This window comes from Anolis sagrei, chromosome 6 (assembly GCF_037176765.1).
Source record: "Anolis sagrei isolate rAnoSag1 chromosome 6, rAnoSag1.mat, whole genome shotgun sequence".
Taxonomy (NCBI): domain Eukaryota; kingdom Metazoa; phylum Chordata; class Lepidosauria; order Squamata; family Dactyloidae; genus Anolis; species Anolis sagrei.
The window spans coordinates 97,122,250-97,140,248 of NC_090026.1; positions in this window are offsets into that span (position 1 = coordinate 97,122,250).

Sequence of the window (17,999 nt, forward strand, 5' to 3'; positions counted from 1 at the left end):
ATACCGATTTTACACAGGAGAGACCCTTTTACAGCCACTTGTTTGTCCCTAAAGTGCAGGAAAGAATATGAGAGAAGGCATTGGGGTTGCTACAGAGGCGGCCCTAGGTAATTTTCAATGGTAAGCAAACAGTATTTTGGTCCCCCCCCCCCCCCCCCAACCAGTCATTGATATATATTTCCTGTTCGTCATGGGAGTTCTGTGTGCCATATTTGGTTCAATTCCATCATTGGTGGAGTTCAGAATGCTCTTTGATTTTAGGTGAACTATACATCCCAGTAACTACGTCAAGGTCTATTTTCCCCCAAGAGCGCCTCAAGAGCGCCTCTGAGCAAAATCAACTATACTGCAAATGCTTACTTTGCGTAATGGGTTGAGCAGCCCCTGGGTTGCTAGCTCACAGGGATCAGATTCTTCTTCTTCTTCTTCTTCTTCTTTTTTGCCAGTATTCAGGTTGAGGAAGAGAAATCTCATGGTGAAAGTGCTTTCTTGAAATATGTGTGCGTTTTTTTGTCTCTCAAAAGCATCTTTTGCACAACTCTGGTTGATGGTTGAGGAATCATGCTTTATGACAGCACCGGGATTAACCCTTGAAACACTACCCTTGATATACACCAGGCCTAATTCTTGTGGCATCACAAGGGGCCTTCCTTGGCTCTCTGATTTTGAACTCTAAAATCCCAACACCTGAGATAGTCCTGATCTGGATTAAAGTGCAGGACTAGAACTTGGAAAATCTAGATTCAAGATTACACTGAGTCATGAAAGACATGGTAACAAGCTAGTCTCAGTCTTGTTACTCTGGAGCAACCCATGGAAATACGTGGTTTTAAACTAGTGTCAGTCTCCTTTAATATGAGGGGCTTTGGGCAGGGCAAGGGATCTCTTGGTTTTTGGATATGGTTGTTTCTCCTGATTAAAAACAAAATAGTAATTCTGATCTTGTGATAAATGTAAAGGATGAATGTATTGCCATCTCTTAAGTTTCCGCATGTGAGTGTGATGAGGAGGCAGAACTCAACATAGGACTGTTGATAATACAAGAGGGGCAATTCTCTACTCTTAAAGGGGCAATCGTCCATGCATTTCCCTCTCAATGTGATGAGGTCATAACTTGACCTCCTAGGATTCTTGGAAAATTAAAGTTGGGAGAAGGAGAAGCATGCAAGTTGTTTGAGCTCATTGGAGGGGAAAATGGAATAAAAATACAAGCAAACAAATGAAAGGCCTATTTTAAAAGACCACCATATCTTGAGTCCTTTCATCCTACACTTACCACTACAATTCCACTTTGATTCCTAGTGTGATTATAAAACTCTGGATTCAATGGGATGGAACCATGGCAGTTGAAGTGGAATCATAGTGTTATAATTATACAGGACTTATCTAGTGATAATAATATTATTTATTTATTTTTATTTATTTATTTCATTTCTACCCTGCCCTTCTCCCACAAGAGGATTTAGGGTGGCTTTACATAAGCATCTGTGATGCTGTCAACATATACATTCAATTAAAACAATAGGTTCAAATAAAACATTATAAAAGTCATCAATAAATACATTTAACGTTCAACATGCATTAACATGCCACTAAAACCAGGATCCAGTCAGATAAATCCAATATAATAATGTCGTAATGTTCAAGTTTCCTTTCCAAGCTGCCATTGTCCTCAAGTCAATGCCTCTAGTCGAACGCCTGGGCCCACAGCCAGGTCTTCAGTTGTCTCCTGAAGGACAGGAGGGAGGTGGCCAGCCTGATGTCCTTAGGGAGGGAGTTCCACAGACAGGGGCCACTGCTGAGAAGGCCCTGTCTCTCGTCCCCACCAACCGCGTTTGCGAGAGTGGTGGGATCGACAGCAGGGCCTCTCCTGATGATCTTAAGCTGCGTGATGGTTTATAGCGGGAGATACATTACAGCAAATAAACTAGGCCAGAACCATTTTTGTCAGGGGAAAGGGGAAAAACAGTTATTATCATATTAGATTTGATTTCCAAACTATGGAGCTCACTAACCATTCCCATCCCTGGTAATTGTTTTGTTTTTTACCCTACCTTCATAGGGGAGTTGTGAGGTTTAGATGGGCAAACTCTGAAAAGTGCCTGGTGAATCTGGTCCTTTGAGGGCAATGAATCCATGGTGAAGTTTATGGCTACTTTTGAGATATTCAGCACTGGGGAACCTCCCATGCAACCTGGCAAATGTGGAGTGGCAGCCATTGCTGAGATGGAGTGTATCTATCCCCTCCACCCCAGCAATAGATCCATCAGCCACTCCTGTCATATGTGCTATTTTTGAAGTTCTTAAGAAGGAAAAGGGAGGTCTATGAAAAATGTGGAGAGCCAGTATAATGTAGTGGTTGGAGTGATGGAGTCCACCAGAGATCTAGTGAATTACTACTCAGCCAAGGAAACCCACTGGCTGAACTTGGACAAGTCACTTTTTCTCAGCCTTTGAGGAAAGTGATGGAAAACCTTCATCTTGCTATAAATCATTTTGAAGGCATACAATATGGGAGATGTAGGACTGGCAATGACATGTTAGCTCAACATCAACTTTGATCCAATGGGTTAGATACAGACATCTTTGTAATTAGAATAGATCTATTAACATAAATAGGAGTTTGATTTCAACGGGGTGCTCCAGTAAAGACAAATTCTGGACATAAACCATGGTGAATGACAATTTCTTTAAAGTAGAATTCATGGGCAAAACCAATAAACAAAAGACACTTTTACAAAAACAGTCCCAGCAATTATGCCAGTTATATTGAAATGGACCCAAATCCTACCGCTGACAAGTTTATGTGCAGATCATTGACATCTGAAGAAATGATGACTGGAGTTTCACATTGTTGTGTGTTTTTCCATTTTCATCTTAACCATTGTTGTTCCTTCAGAAAACAGTGATTGATCTCTTGGGATAATATAAAGGCAGTGCAGGTTTCTTTCCCAATTGTATGGAAGAAAAATACACAGTTTGAGAACAAGAGCTGACTTTACTGATCGCAGCAAGAGCAAGATTTGATTTGCCACCCACAATATACACAGACCTTGTGGGTGATCTTTTCTGTGTATCCCTGAACTTTGTGAAGTGTCTTTATATGACAACACTGTTATCATCTGCCACTGAGAGGATGTTTCATTCCTGTTGGTTTCAAAGGTATTTCAACAGATACGCCTCTTTTTTTAAAAAAGCAAAACATGGAAAAAGAGTACATAATATTGTTTGGGGTTGACAGAGTCATGACTAACTGGTGTTTACAAGACCACAGATTAGAAGAAATTCATCTGTGCTACTAGATGTATAATGGCATGCTAAATTCTAACTTAAAATACATTGATTACAACACACACATATAGTTCCACAGATCGTTCCAGCAACGGACTTATGGAACACAGATATTCCTGGTGGGAAGGGAATTGTATGAACAAAGGGCTGCCAAAAACATAGCCTGGTTACTCTGATTATCACTGGCCAAGATGGGATTGTGTAAATTTAGAGAGGACTGGGCATTAGTATTTTATTAGTGCCCTAATAAAATAAAATAAAAACAAATTGGATCCAACTAGTAAGTCAGAGCAGGCAGAAAGCTAACCAGGTCAGTATTCACATCAGGGGGAGTGAACAGATGCTGCAGACAGCAAATGTGGGAGAACGTGGGGTGGTGGGAACAGTAATGTGCATATCACTCAGTCTCCCTCTCCAAACATCCTACTACATGCAATTGCAAGGCCTCTGTTGCAAGAAATGAGGTAAGATTCAAGTATGCATTTCTTCCTGGATCTTGAACTGTAGAAAAGAGATATGGCTCCCAAAACATTTTGAGGAATTGCTCCATGCTACCCAACCTATGACCTTATCACATGTACCCATCTCCCCCCCCCCCCATGCTGTTTCTCTAGGAAGTGTGACAAAATGGCAGGCATGCAGGGCAACTCTGTTACCTTGTGAGCTGCTCCAGAGTGGTGACACTTTCCCCACCTCACAAAAGTGAGCTGCCCTGGTTGTGTAGATGAGGCTTCCATGCAGGCTGGGGGTGAAGCCTCTGCCAGAAGTTGAGGGTTGTCATGTGATGGGCTGCATACCCATCCATCCCTCAACTGGCTGGCAAGCATCCTAGGATGCTTAAGTTGGTAAGTGTGATGAGGTCCTTAGTCAAAGTGCCAGTCAAGTTATTTTGATATATGTAGTACTCCATAAATACTTCTCCTTCCTTCTTGTACCAAAGACATAGCACATCAAATAACTAAGAATCTGATGACTCTTCACACCACACCTTGAAGCAGAGACCTCAGTTTGTATAATGTAAGGGATTACCCTGGGAAAACAACTTGTTATTTGTTTCGGGCATCTCAATGTGCTGGCTACAAAAGCTGTGTCTGGCAGCCACAATGGCCCATAACATTGGAAGCATAGAAGAAGATGAAAGGATAGCCCAGCCCAGTTGCTTGGATCTTTTCACAGAAGTTACTGGGCCCTATCATGACCAAGGCAGTGCCCACAAGCAGGAGCTATTCTTGGGCAAGGAGAAATCGGAACAACTGAACTTTTATCTGTGATCTGTAGAGACAGAAGGTTTGAACCAAGGGTCTGTTCTTTATTTTAAATTCCATGTCCCTGAGTTGGAGCAAGCACATGCACTTTGATTCTTGACCTTTAGCACTTCATAAAAATATCCAACCAAGACTATTTTTCTCAATATGCAGACATTTATTTCATCTCTGTTCTTTCGTCCTTTGTTTAAAATACCAATTACATCTTTTCTCTCTCTCTCAACAACCTTTATGAAATATGTTAATCAGTTTGTTTATAGTATGAATCACTCTTGCGTCTGCTCTAAATGTCTTCCTCCCTCATTGCTAGAAACCAAACTCTGGAGTCCGCTTAGCTTTTATATGAGATGCCATATTTTTGTACTAAGAAGTGAAAAAAAGAGGACTTACTTTTACCAATATATAAAGAGAAGCACAAATAGAGTTCCCTTCCTACAGCAAACAGGTACTTGGAGTGTTAAACATCTTCAATGTGAACTAAATTAATGGAAGTTTCTTTTAAAAAAATATATTTTAAGCTAAATGCAGTATTTGGTTTTGTAAGCTTATTTTCTAGTTTGGAATTGAAACTTGCATGGAGTAATATATACTAATATAATATTGTGTGTGTGTATATATATATATTATACACACATCTTGCACGGATATTAGGCTTGGGCGGTTTCGTTCGTTAATTTCGTAATTCGTTATTAATTTGTATTTAAATTAGCTTACGATCCAATATTGAGCCATGCAGGAATTGTGTGAGGAGTAATAAAGATTCAAAACAATTTTTTCAATTTATTTCATAATTATTTCGTAATTATTTCAAAATTATTTCGTAATTATTTTCGCATGTCTGGTGCAAGTTTTATAGTTGTTGTTTGTTTTATCACACCAACAGTCAACAACAGAGGGAGAGGGAAGCTTCAGAAGTTCCTCCTGTCCCATTTGGAGGGTTTTTTAGCATATTGCGCAATCTCGTCTGCCATTAACGAATCGATTCGTAATTTCACAGCATTTCGTAAATTTTGAAATTTTTTAAAGGAAAATTTCGGAATTATTTAAAAAAACGAAACGCAAAGGCCCCCTAAAAACAAAACGAGTTTAGAACCAAATTTTTCCGTGGTTACCCAAGCCATATATATATATATATATATATATATATATATATATTCTTATGTGCATGCTCCACAGACTTAGATATTCCTCCCTTGGGATACATGCGAAGCATTTGTGGGAGAAGAAAAGGATATTACCTTCTATCCTGTGGACTTCTTAAGAGACTAGAAAAGTTACTTTTTTTGGAGTGTGGTTCCCAGAATTCCCCCAGGCCAGAATGCCTGGGGGAATTCTGTAGATTGTGTGGGATCGGAGTGGTACAGCCACCCCAAGTTGTAGTCCTCCATGGAACAGAGCTCTGTGTACCAGATGGTCATTATCTGGTGGTGAAAGAAGTAAGACGCTAAAGCACAAATCTGGGTCAAAATGGAAGGCTAAGTGAAGAGAGGTCTAGAAGGTCCTGCTCATTATAAATCTCTTAAATGGTTTTAGACCTAATAAGCTCATAAGACAAATTGCTTGAACCCTATACATTTTGAAAGAATTTAATATGTGAGGTTTAGGGGCGAGGGGTGTCATTTTTTGTGTTGCTTTTTGTAACATTTTGTGAACTACCATTCTTCAGGATGCCATTTTCAGACAAGCTACAAATACCAAATCAATGCTGTTTGATCTGTCGATGCTAAAGCAGAATGCTTGTTTGAGCTCTTATTTTGTCCAGTTTTCCTGATCTTTCAACCCTTTCTTAACAGAAAATCGTGTTTCTTCTTCCCAGTACAAACATCTCCTGAGGCATTCACTTTGGCAACATTCATCCTGCACCGTACACTGGCTTAAGAATGCATGCCCAGCCTTTGCAGAACAGGAAACAATTTAGGGAACCATCTTCACTGTAAAGGTCAGATTCCGTTAGTTTAAAAGGCTACTGACCAAGTGAATAGCACTAGCCGATCAGAAAGAATTCTTATAGCATCCGGCAATGAAAGAGATCTTGCTTCTTTTCAGTATATTCTAGAAATTTATAGGAAATCTATGCAATACCAGAGATCTTCAAATATTAAGAACTATAAGACCCAAATCCTGTTGTTTTCTTGACTAGAAGAAAGCCATGAAATCCATGGGATTTACCTAAGAACATTATCCCACCTTAACTTTCCCCCATTTTCTTTCCATCTTTGTATGCTGGCAAAATGAAATCCCACAGAGGCCATCCTATGACACACAACCACTTCTGATGGCTGCCTGTGGGAATCTGTCTTGCCAGTGTGCAAAGTTGGTAAGAAAACTCCATTTTCAGGAGTTGGGAAGTGGAAGAAAGCCAGAAGAAGATGGGGAAATGCCATGGGATGGCTGACCATCCCCAAAGATGGACCTTGCTGAGGTAAGACGGGTCTCCACTCTTTAGGAAGCTTATCCACCACTTTCCTCCACTTCCCGCCTTCCCTCCCACCTGTGGGATAATGCTGTAATATCTTCACACAACATAATTGTAACACTATTATTCCACTTTAACTCCCATGGCTGCATCCTGTGTTATCCTGCCCAAATATTGGAAGCTAAGCAGGGCAATCCTTGTTTAGCATGTGAATAGGAGACCACCAGCAAATACCAGGTGCTGTAGACTACATTTTAGAGGAAGGAATGGGGAAAACTACCTTTGAGTATTCCTTGCCTAAGAAAACCCTATGTAAATAAAGGATTCATTATATGCCTTGAGGGTTGGGCTTAAGAAACCAAATTCTTTCTTTTTTAGGGTTAGATCAAAAGTCATATACTAACTCCTCACCCTTCTAATGTAGGTTTTGTATCCCAGTCTTTAGTTCCAGCTCAGATCCACAAATCCCAAAGGATGCAGGAGAGGACTATTTGGTGGGGAAGATTTCACGTTGTGTTTTCATAGTGGTTTAATTGATTCTTAACAATCAAAAATCCACCATCCACTATTTTAGCCCAATAAAATGCTAAATTAAAATAACAACTACTTGAAAACAGAAGTTTTTCAGGGGAAAATTGAGCCCTACCACTTTTTCCTCCTCCCTTTTTTCTTGTGTAAAATGTAAAACATATAAAATATATTGGCTGGGGATAAGGATGCATATTCTGAATCAATACCTCAAACCTCACGTTACGCAAAGGATTGCAAGCCATTTTCTTTTTTATAATAGCATTCAGAAAGTGACCACACTTTGCATTTCCTGCCTTTATAGTGGTTTTTGGTTTTGCAAAGCTCCATCAATACAAAGAAAGTACAAGTCTAGCACGACCGAGACTGCAGAGGAGAGAAGAAAGACATGAAAGCTAACAAGAAGGTACGAAGGAGACAAATCTATACTGCAGGTCAAGTTTCAGTCTTACCTCTGTCTCCATGTATGTTGTCATGTTCCCTCAAAGTGTTTCAAGTAAGTGGAAATCAAGAAAAAGCTGAAACAGAGATATTAGCAACTGACATCTAAAGGTGAGTTGTGGCCAAAAATCACTATATAATCTTGTCTTACTGCTTAATTTAATTAATAGTTATTTGCTACCAAGCTATTTCAATTTATAACAGCCTTATGAATGAGAGCTGGACATGAACAACCTTGCTTAGATCATGCAAACTCAGGGCCAATTGAAGCCCCGGTGATGCAATGGGTTAAAGTGCTGAGCTGCTGAGCTTGTTGACCGAAAGGTCACAGGTTTGATTCCGGGGAGCGGCGTGAGCTTCCGCTATCAGCCCTAGCTTCTGCCAACCTAGCCATTTGAAAACATGCAAATGTGAGTAGATCAATAGGTACCACTCTGGCGGGAAAGTAACGGCGCTCCATGCAGTCATGCCAGCCACATGACCTTGGTGGTGTCTATGGACAATGCTGGCTCTTCGGCTTAAAAATGGAGATGAACACCACACCCCAGAGTCAGACATGACTGGACTTAATGTCAGGGGACAATGTTTACCTTAACAAACATTATTGCCTTTTCCGATGAGTCATGTGATATCATAATATGTCCAAAATACAGCAGTCTCAGTTTAGCCCATATTCACTTCTAATGAGAGTCCATGCTTAATTTGCTCTAAGACCAATTCATTTGTCTCAACGGTAGGCCAGGGCATCCTTAGAACTCTCCTCTGGCATCACATTCATTTGAGTTGATTAAACCTGTCTGTTTTCTTCACTGTCCAGCTTGTACTCCATACACAGAAATGGGAAGTATTCACTTTTACTGGTCAGCAGTGTGTGTGTGTGTGTGTGCATGTGTGTAAGAGAGAGAGAAAAAAACTGGCAGGGGATATCTTAGTGGTGATGGCACTATGAATCACAATTTTGGGGCAAGGGGAGCACAGTATAAATAAAACACATTATATTCATCACCAGCACCACCATCATCTCATTATATGTATTCAACAGACTCTAGCTCAATTATGGGCAAACTTTGACCCTCCAGATGTTTTGGACGTCAACTTCCAGAGATCCCAGCCAGCTTACAGGCTATTAGTAATTGTGGAAGTCCAAAACACCTGGAGGGCCAAAGTTTCCCCAAGCCTGATCTAGCCCAATGGTTCACAACCCTTCTTTTCTCTTATGTTGTTGAATTGCGATGTCTACCATGCTAGTTTGTTCAACATCTGAGAAAACAATGGTGGGCAGCATGGCTCCAAACAGATGCTTCTGGTTGAGTATGAGTGCTAGTATACTTTGAAGCAGATTGCTTCTGTACATTGTCATTCTGCTTAGTGTTGGCATGTAACTACTTGGAGCTCACCTTCTTACTTTTGTATCCCCAGAGGCAAGTATGGTAAGTGGCTAGGGACTGAAGAAGTTATAGTCCAAGTCTTTTACAAAAGTCAAAAATTGGGAGACCTATATTCCACATTGATTTATCTAATATTTACTAAACAAACTAATAAGCCATGTAAGGTAATGACATCACCCTACCTCTGAGGATGCTTGCCATAGATGCACACGAAACGTCAGGAGAAAATGCCTCTAGAACATGACCATATAGCCCGAAAAACCTTCAACAACCCAAAGCTTTCATTGTTGAATTCCATCAATTTGTATGATTACATGCCAGAGGAGAATTTAAAAATGATATTTTTTTGGGGGGGAAAATCCGACATTCCCTCAGCCAGAATGGGCATTGAGAAATCCAGGTGTTGTAGTCTACAGAGTAATGTTTTCAAAATTCTGTTTTTCCCAGCAATTAGCTACTAGGCAGGCATGTGTGATTGATACAAAAAAGTTTCAAAAGTAATTTTGAAAAGCTTTGGGAGCACTGACGTTTTGTTTCTTAAGTGTTTCTAAAGTATGGTTAGTGAAATTTTTATTACTTTAATGAGAGTAATGAAATTTTATTACTTTTTAATTATAGTAATTGCACATAATTACTATAATTGGGGAAACAACAAGGGCTTCTTTCTCCCTCATTTTTACTGCTATTGGGATCAAATATGCTACAGTGGTAGAACACATTTACCACGGTTAGCCCATTAAGTTTCAGAACATTTCACTTATCCACTGAGTTTTGGGGAATTTTCAAATATTTTATAAACATTCAAGAAATCTACAGCTATCTTCTTTAATTTTCTATACAGCAACACAAGATAACAAGGGATCATTTCCCCCAACTTTAAGAAATATTCATACATCTGGGTTGTTGTAGGGTTTTTTTGGGCTATATGGCCATGGTCTAGAGGCATTCTCTCCTTACGTTTCGCCTGCATCTATGGCAAGCATCCTCAGAGGTAGTGAGGATGCTTGCCATAGATGCAGGTGAAACGTCAGGAGAGAATGCCTCTAGACCATGGCCATATAGCCTGAAAAAACCTACAACAACCCAGTGATTCCAGCCATGAAAGCCTTCGATAATACATTCATACATCTACTGATTTTAGGGAATTTTCGATTTTTTGACAATTTTTTTAAAGCCACAATAGCTATCTCATATTAACCAATAGAAACCAATATTGACCAAGTCTACATTTTCATAGAATCCTAGAGTTGGAGGGGACCCCCAAGGCCATCATTTAGGGATTTCTTGCCAGCTCAGCACTGATGATGATGATGATGAGGAGGAGGATGATGATGATGATGATTATTATTATTTACTTATTAGAAGTATTAGTCCTCTTTGCAGATTCAATAATTCATTGGAACTCTGGCTTGCTGCTGCTACAGAGGGAAAAATCTCTCCCCTCTCCTAATTGGGACTTTCTGATGCATTCTGGGAAATGTAGTTTAGGACAGAGCCTTTGGCATTCCCTGCTGTAGGACTCCTCGCCTTCCCAAACTACATTTCCCAGAGTTCTGTGCTTTCTTTCCCAATAAACTCTGCTTTCTACCTGCTTTTCCTCTTCTAATGGTGAGAGACCATTAATTTAAAGAGAAATGAGAATCTTTTTGGCTGCTTGCCATCAATATGAAACCAACTATGGAAAGCTTCTGGCCCTTACAAAATTAAAACAAAAAAGGATTGGATAAGTTTTTATTCTTAAGTTTTAGGTGCAGGCTACACCCACGTGTTGAATATCACTTCAGAAGTACAGATTTAACAAATTTTAACATGACTTTCAAAACTTCCTAAATTTTTGCACAAGCCTATAAGTTACTATGATTAAAAAGAATAGCATTTTGCAGGTTCAGGCATTGAACTGTACTTGGCCCGTATATCTATTCTTTAGAAATATCAATCATGTATGCACACAACACAATCCAATCTTTCACAAAGCTCTATGACTAATAAGAATGTACTTCAAAAACTATTGCACATATTTCAAAGTAAATAGCAATACTTTACAAAGTAGCACTTCATTTTTTAATTCCATTGTCTAATGGAGGCCATGATTCAACTTCTTTACTTCCCATTCATTTCAAAGAGTTAACCATCATATCCTTATGCTTCACATGTTAAGATCAATGAGACAAGGGCTTAAGACTGCAATCCCAGAGATTTTAAGAGCAATCTTGCTGTGTCCACTGATGGCTTACACCCAGGCAAGTGGGAGAAAGACTTGTGCCAAAATGCACCTACATTACACCCACTAATGTTCTGACTTGATCAAATAATAGCTTTGCATGGGTTTGGCCTAACCATTGATTTAGAGATGTCAGTCCTGGTCCTGGTCAGTAGGAAAAGTGGAAGACCACATTTCAGATGGATATTCAGTCAAAGAAGCATCTGCAAGACCTGAACAAGGCTGTTGAGGATAGGGTGACTTGGAGATCTCTCATTCAGGGAGCTGCCATAAGTCAACTTGAAGGCAGATAACAATTACAACAAGTCCTGTCAGCACACATGTCAGGACAGTTAATGCAAAAATAGAGTAATAGGCAAAAATCAGCCCTAAAACCTGGGTCAGCTTACCCACCTTTTATCAAAAAAGGAATAATTCCCTTCCCCGAGTAGAGCAATGAAAGGAGAACCTAAAAGAAGCACTGACTCCCGCTACGCTTGAATGCCTTGGCAAGGAAATTGTCATGGCAGTGAACAGGAGTGGCTGGCCCCTTGAAGTGACACTGACTTTTTCCTTTCTGCACAGAATGATCCTGGTCGTATCAAAATCCATAATATTGCTCCTTATACATAAGGTCAACTCATACATGAGATCAACTTATATTCAAGTATATATAGTATTTATTCACGGTACCTCAGTCTTGTTAAAAAGCCCCTTATGGTAAAACCCATTGAATTGAATGGACAAATGGACAAACAGTCTTTGATCATTAGTACTTATAGCCTGTGAACCAATTCCAGAACAGTTGAGATATTTCCTCTCCTAAGAAGTCATAACCTGTCAATTGCTAGAATAAAAACAGCTCCATTGCAGGTTGAAAGAGAGCATTAGCAGCTATGTATGTATAAATCTCAAATACGGCGTTAAAATGTCATTTTTCTAAAGTAGTGGAATTTGTATTAGACTTTTTCCATTGACATCATAATGGCTCAAAAAGTCAAAGGAAGTGCAGGAGACACTAATCCATTATACTACCAATGGAAGCGTATGAGAGGCTGCAGTTGGCAGGGCTCAGTGGAAGTTGAGAAGTCACTTTATGCAAGTGTGAGATACGTTCATTGACATGTATGGGATACTTCTAGAGATGGCCTTGAGCCAGTGTCATTGTTCCTTTATGTCTTTGGCAATGGAAAGATCTGTGAAAGACTAATAAAAAGTGCATGTGTCGTAGTTATGCAATGCTTTGGCAGCCTCTCAACACTTTTGTTTTTAATTACTGGTGGCTGAGCCCTGGAAACACTTTGAATACAAGTTGCTTGGCTCATAGATGTTATGCTAGTGAAGCAAAATGTGTTACTTATTTGAGTCCAGCTACTTCTGTTCACAGGGGGGTTGAAGGTCAAGCCCGGAGGCAGAAGGCCACAGTGGGATAGACAGCATCTAGTGATTTCAAAATATAAAAAATGGAAAGGGGGAAGTGATAAAGGAAGGAAGGAATGGTTAGGGTGGAACAGAATAAAAAATGCAGCTGGTTTTATATTGGAGACTGCCATTCTTCACAAAATTTACATTTGGCTGCTCTTGCAATTAGTCTAAATTACACCATAAGGGGAAAATTCATTTGGGACTGCAAGCTGTATGTTGTCTTAGTATACTATGGGTTAGCATGTGTCTATTTAAATCTTTATCCAGACAGATAATATTTCCATTAATCTGGTGGTATTATCTGATTGCAATCCTAATTCCAGTATATTGCAGGTATAGTAGGTCTGTGAGTATAAACATTAAAGATATTTCACAATACCCAAATACTCAGAGTCAGAAAGCCTGTGTTCTTCCTTGTGGCCTCTCTAATACAAATTATTGTTTTGAGTAGTTGTCAATCCTCCTTGTTTGCACTAAATGTAGCCGGAGAAATTCAGTGGGTTTATTGGAACAATTTTTTTTTTATCAAAGGCATTTCTATTTTGAAATGGAAAAAAAACAAAACAAAAAAAGTGGTGTACATGGCAATTAATGGGGAGTTTTGAGGGGCATTTCTTAAAACAGGAGTCTATAATGTATATGCATCTCTGAGATTCCTAATCAGTACCAAAATGATCTCTCTGGGCAACTTACTCCATTATGTGAACATTTGAATTGCATTAATAAGTGCTTCCTAATTCCCAGTGTCTGCTTCAGAAGTAACATTATGCTTCATAGTATTTTGCTTTGAGAGTTGGTAGGCTCTCTCTCACTCTACCCTGGAACATCTCTATTGGAAATTGTAAGTTGAAGTCATTTTCAGTTGGCACCAGCATGGCCCACTGTGGGGAAAACAATGTAGACAGAGAAACAAAGATCAACACAGATATATTTTTTTATCAGGAAATGAGGCCAGTGTTGTTCAATGATGATACTGTAACAATCTCTATCTCTCTATAAAATTCAAAGTTTGTCTGTCTGTAGCACAAAGGCTGTTGCTATGTGATGTGGCCATCTGTGCTATTACTGGATTGGCTAGGTGAAGTGGCTTTTAATGATGACACTGGGAAAGAAAGGTGATGTGTATGAGGGGAAGGGAGGAAGGATGGAAGGAAAAGGCCACAAAGAGAACTATGTTGCCATGAAGACATAGCGAGGAAGGCCCTCTCAGAGCTGTAGAAGGGAGAAAGGGAGGTGAAGGAAGCAGGGGCAGCTCAACCCATTACGCAAAGTAAGCATTTGCAGTACAGTTGATTTTGCCCAGGGACGCTCTTGAGGCACTCTTGGGGGAAAATAGACCTTGACATATGTGAGTTGTAGTTACTGGGATGTATAGTTCACCTACAATCAAAGAGCATTCTGAACTCCACCAATGATGGAATTGAACCAAATATGGCACACAGAACTCCCACGACAAACAGAAAATATATATCAGTGATTGGTTGGGGGGGGGGGGCAAAATAATGTTTGCTTACCATTGAAAATTACCTAGGGCCGCCTCTGGAAGGAAAGAAAGAAAGAAAGAAAGAGAAAGAGAAAAGAAATGAGGAGGGAAGGAGGGAGGGAGAGAAGGAAGAGAAAGAAAGGTGAAAAGATGTTGTACACTAGTTTATAGGTATAATAGGGGCCCCTGGTGGTGCAATGGGTTAAACCCTTGTGCCGGCAGGACTGAAGACCAACAGGTCACAGGTTCAAATCCGAGGAGAGTGAGGATGAGCTCCCTCTGTCAGCTCCAGCTCCCCATGCGGAGACATGAGAGAAGCCTCCCACAAGGAGAGTAAAACATCAAAACATCCTGGCATCCCCTGGGCAACGTCCTTGTAGATGGCCAATTATCTCACACCAGAAGCAACTTGCAGTTTCTCAAGTCGCTCCTGACATGAAAAAAAAGGTATAATGATGAAGAAAATATTCTGCTGTTGAAAAGTTAGAAAGCAATAGCTGGACTATTTTTAATGAAACTCACAACTGGTAGATGTGATCTGTTTGTCTGTTTTATACCACAAAAGATTCTAGAAGGTATCATGAAAAAAAAATTGATTTAAGGAGATAGATTATTTACTTTTGATATTTACTTTTGATATTTACTTGATATTATTTACTTTTTGACATTGTGATTGTATAGGGTGGAATAGAAATATTTCAGCCAATCAATCAAGTCTAGGTACATTTTTTTGATAGCAGTATGTTCCAATTCAAAAATATCCGATAGTATTTCCTAGAATAATGTACGGTAAGTTTGTGGTTCCTGCCCACCTTGAAAATTCTCAAATGGCAAAAGATAATATTCATCCTTCAAGATCCACCATAGGTCTTGATCACATCACTTTGACAATTGGGTAAATTTGAGGGATTTTCTGCCTGTGTGTGGATGCCATCTATAACACTCCTACATCGGAACACATAATATGAGCAGAAGTATACATAAATGATTTTTTCCATTATACTTTGCAATGTGTTACCTCTGATTTGCTTACTGCCTTGGCTGCATGCTAAATTTGTCTTTTCTAGGGAAAGCAGAAGAGTAGAAGCTTACACAAGAGCCTTTGATAATTTTCATATTGTGTCATGCCCAGTTTTGTGGAGCTACATACCTGTAATATGCATCCTAATTCACCCTCATTGCCTTTTTTCTTTGCATAGGAACCACTGTTTCAAGCACCAAGGCAATCTTGCATGACTTTGGAAGCAGCAACTGTAAGTGCTCCTTATACAGAACCCTAGGATATTGTGGTAAGCACTGTGAAACAATATAATTGCTCTTGAGTGCTCATTTCCATTGAATCAGCAGTGACTTTCAATCTCTACAAAGAGACAGTATTGATTTTCAGTCTCGGTAAGAGTCAAGATGAAGAAACTAATGCTTGAAAATACCAAGTTACTGTACTCAGTTATTTTACTCAAGATCTTGGTGTATAGATATTGAGAAAACTACCACCATGACATGACAACTGCACACACACAAAAATGTGAGACTTTATCTAATGAATGAGCTGTCCTTTCCGTCTGAGACAAGATCTAAGTTTGATCTGAACAAACACTTGAAGGTTCGTGCAGAGGTATTGCAGATCAAATTACACTCAAGATTAAATTACAATCAATTCAGCTCATGTAATGGGAAAGAAATATCAAGCCTCTTTTTCTCCCTTTCTCCATGTGTGTGTGTAACTGGTGAGCATGAAGGAGAAAAAGCAGTGTTCCTTCTCTACGTTTCTGGAGATCCCCCTCCTTGCCATTCCTGTTTTTCTTTTGAATAAAACTTTAAAAAATGTTCTAAGCAGTGGAGAACAGGTGCTGCAAGCAGCACATTAACTGATTTATGAGAAAGCAGCATTGCATTGGCAGCAGTAAGGATTTTGTATGCGGTGCCGACCATGGCTGTACATGACTCTTTGAAATGTAGCCTGTGTTCTTGGTTGGTTTGTACACTGTGTTCTCATGCTTAGTGTGTACTGGCACAATTCTAATTGAAGGAGAGAGGAAAACGTGATTTGCTGAAAAGCAGTAGGTGTTTTCCCACTCGCAGTAGTTCTGAGAAAAATGGATGGAACTGGTATCCCTCCCATCCCTTTTCATTGTCTTAACAGATACACAGAATTTTACTATCTCTCAGCTTGAGGTCCCCAGACATTGGATGACAACTTCTTCTAAAGCTTCTGAGATCTGAACACCAACAACATCTGGGAAAGCAAGTTTGTACTGTACACCCACTCACTTGATATCCATGGTCTAGCTTACGTACGCTGCAAAAATATCTCCCTTTCTGAAAGTGTTTGTGGGTCTCTCTAAGTCCCCCAGCACTATTCTATGGTATGTTTTCAATTCAAATATAGTCAGCCTTCCATTTCTGCTGGGGTTAGGAGCAAAGTGCACCTATAAAAGCAAAAAAAACCCCCCACAAATAATGAAATTCCTATTTTTATCCTGAGAAAAGACTAAGGAGTATCTAGGTCTTCTAGCATGACTCCATGGTTAGTTTCTGCTGGAAGCTGGCCATATAATTTTATTGGAGGACCTAGAGATTTCCAGAAAGATATTCTCTCTAGAAAACTATAGATCCTCCAGTATGACTGCAGGAAGTTGAACATAGAAAGCCTACAGTTTTCCAAAGAGAACATGTTAATCCATGTGGCAATCTGGATGGGGGCGAACAAATTGAAATTGAACCCAGACAAGACAAAGATACTCCTGGTCAGTCAAAAGGCCGAACAGGGTTGCAGCCTACGTTGAATGCGGTTACACTCCCCCTGAAGATGCAGATTCGAGGCTTGGGAGTTCTCCTAGATTCATCACTGAGCCTGGAACCTTCAGGAAAAACTAAAAATGTGGCTATGGGACCAAGCCTTTGGTCAGTAGTTTTAGGCAGTGCAATAAGCAATTACAAAATAAGACAATGACGAACTGGAATGGCCCTGGGTTACGATTTGGATTGCATGATTTTAACTGAAGTTTTAATGTTGATGTTTTCATTTGTTTTGACTTTAATATATTTGTTTATTTTATTGATGTGTATATGTATGGTATCAAATTGTTTCCTTTGTAAGACCACTCTGCATCCCCTTCCGGGTGAGAAGGGTGGGATACAAGTGTGATAAATAGATAAAATAAAAATAAAATAAACCTGTGAATAATCAAATTTACAAAGTCAAAACCACAAGGACAACTGTATAGTGAAAGTAATAGTGTTTGCTATTATCCAGTTTCAGGGGTCCACAGGGTGGTGATGGTGGTGTTTGCATCCCCTGCAGACATAGGGATTTTACCGTATTTTCAAAAGTGGCACTTGGATTATTCTGCTGCAGCAAGAAAATACATGCTTATTTTTGTGACTTCTTAAAAACTAACAAGTAACTGCAGAATACATTTTATGGTCTATAATTCATCAAATATTACATAACAGTGATAGTTAGAACTGCTTTAATGAAGTCCTTGTTAAAGTTCATTATAGTTCTTCTTGTGACAAAACCAGCATTTATGCCATCTTAAAATATAAAACAAAACATTCT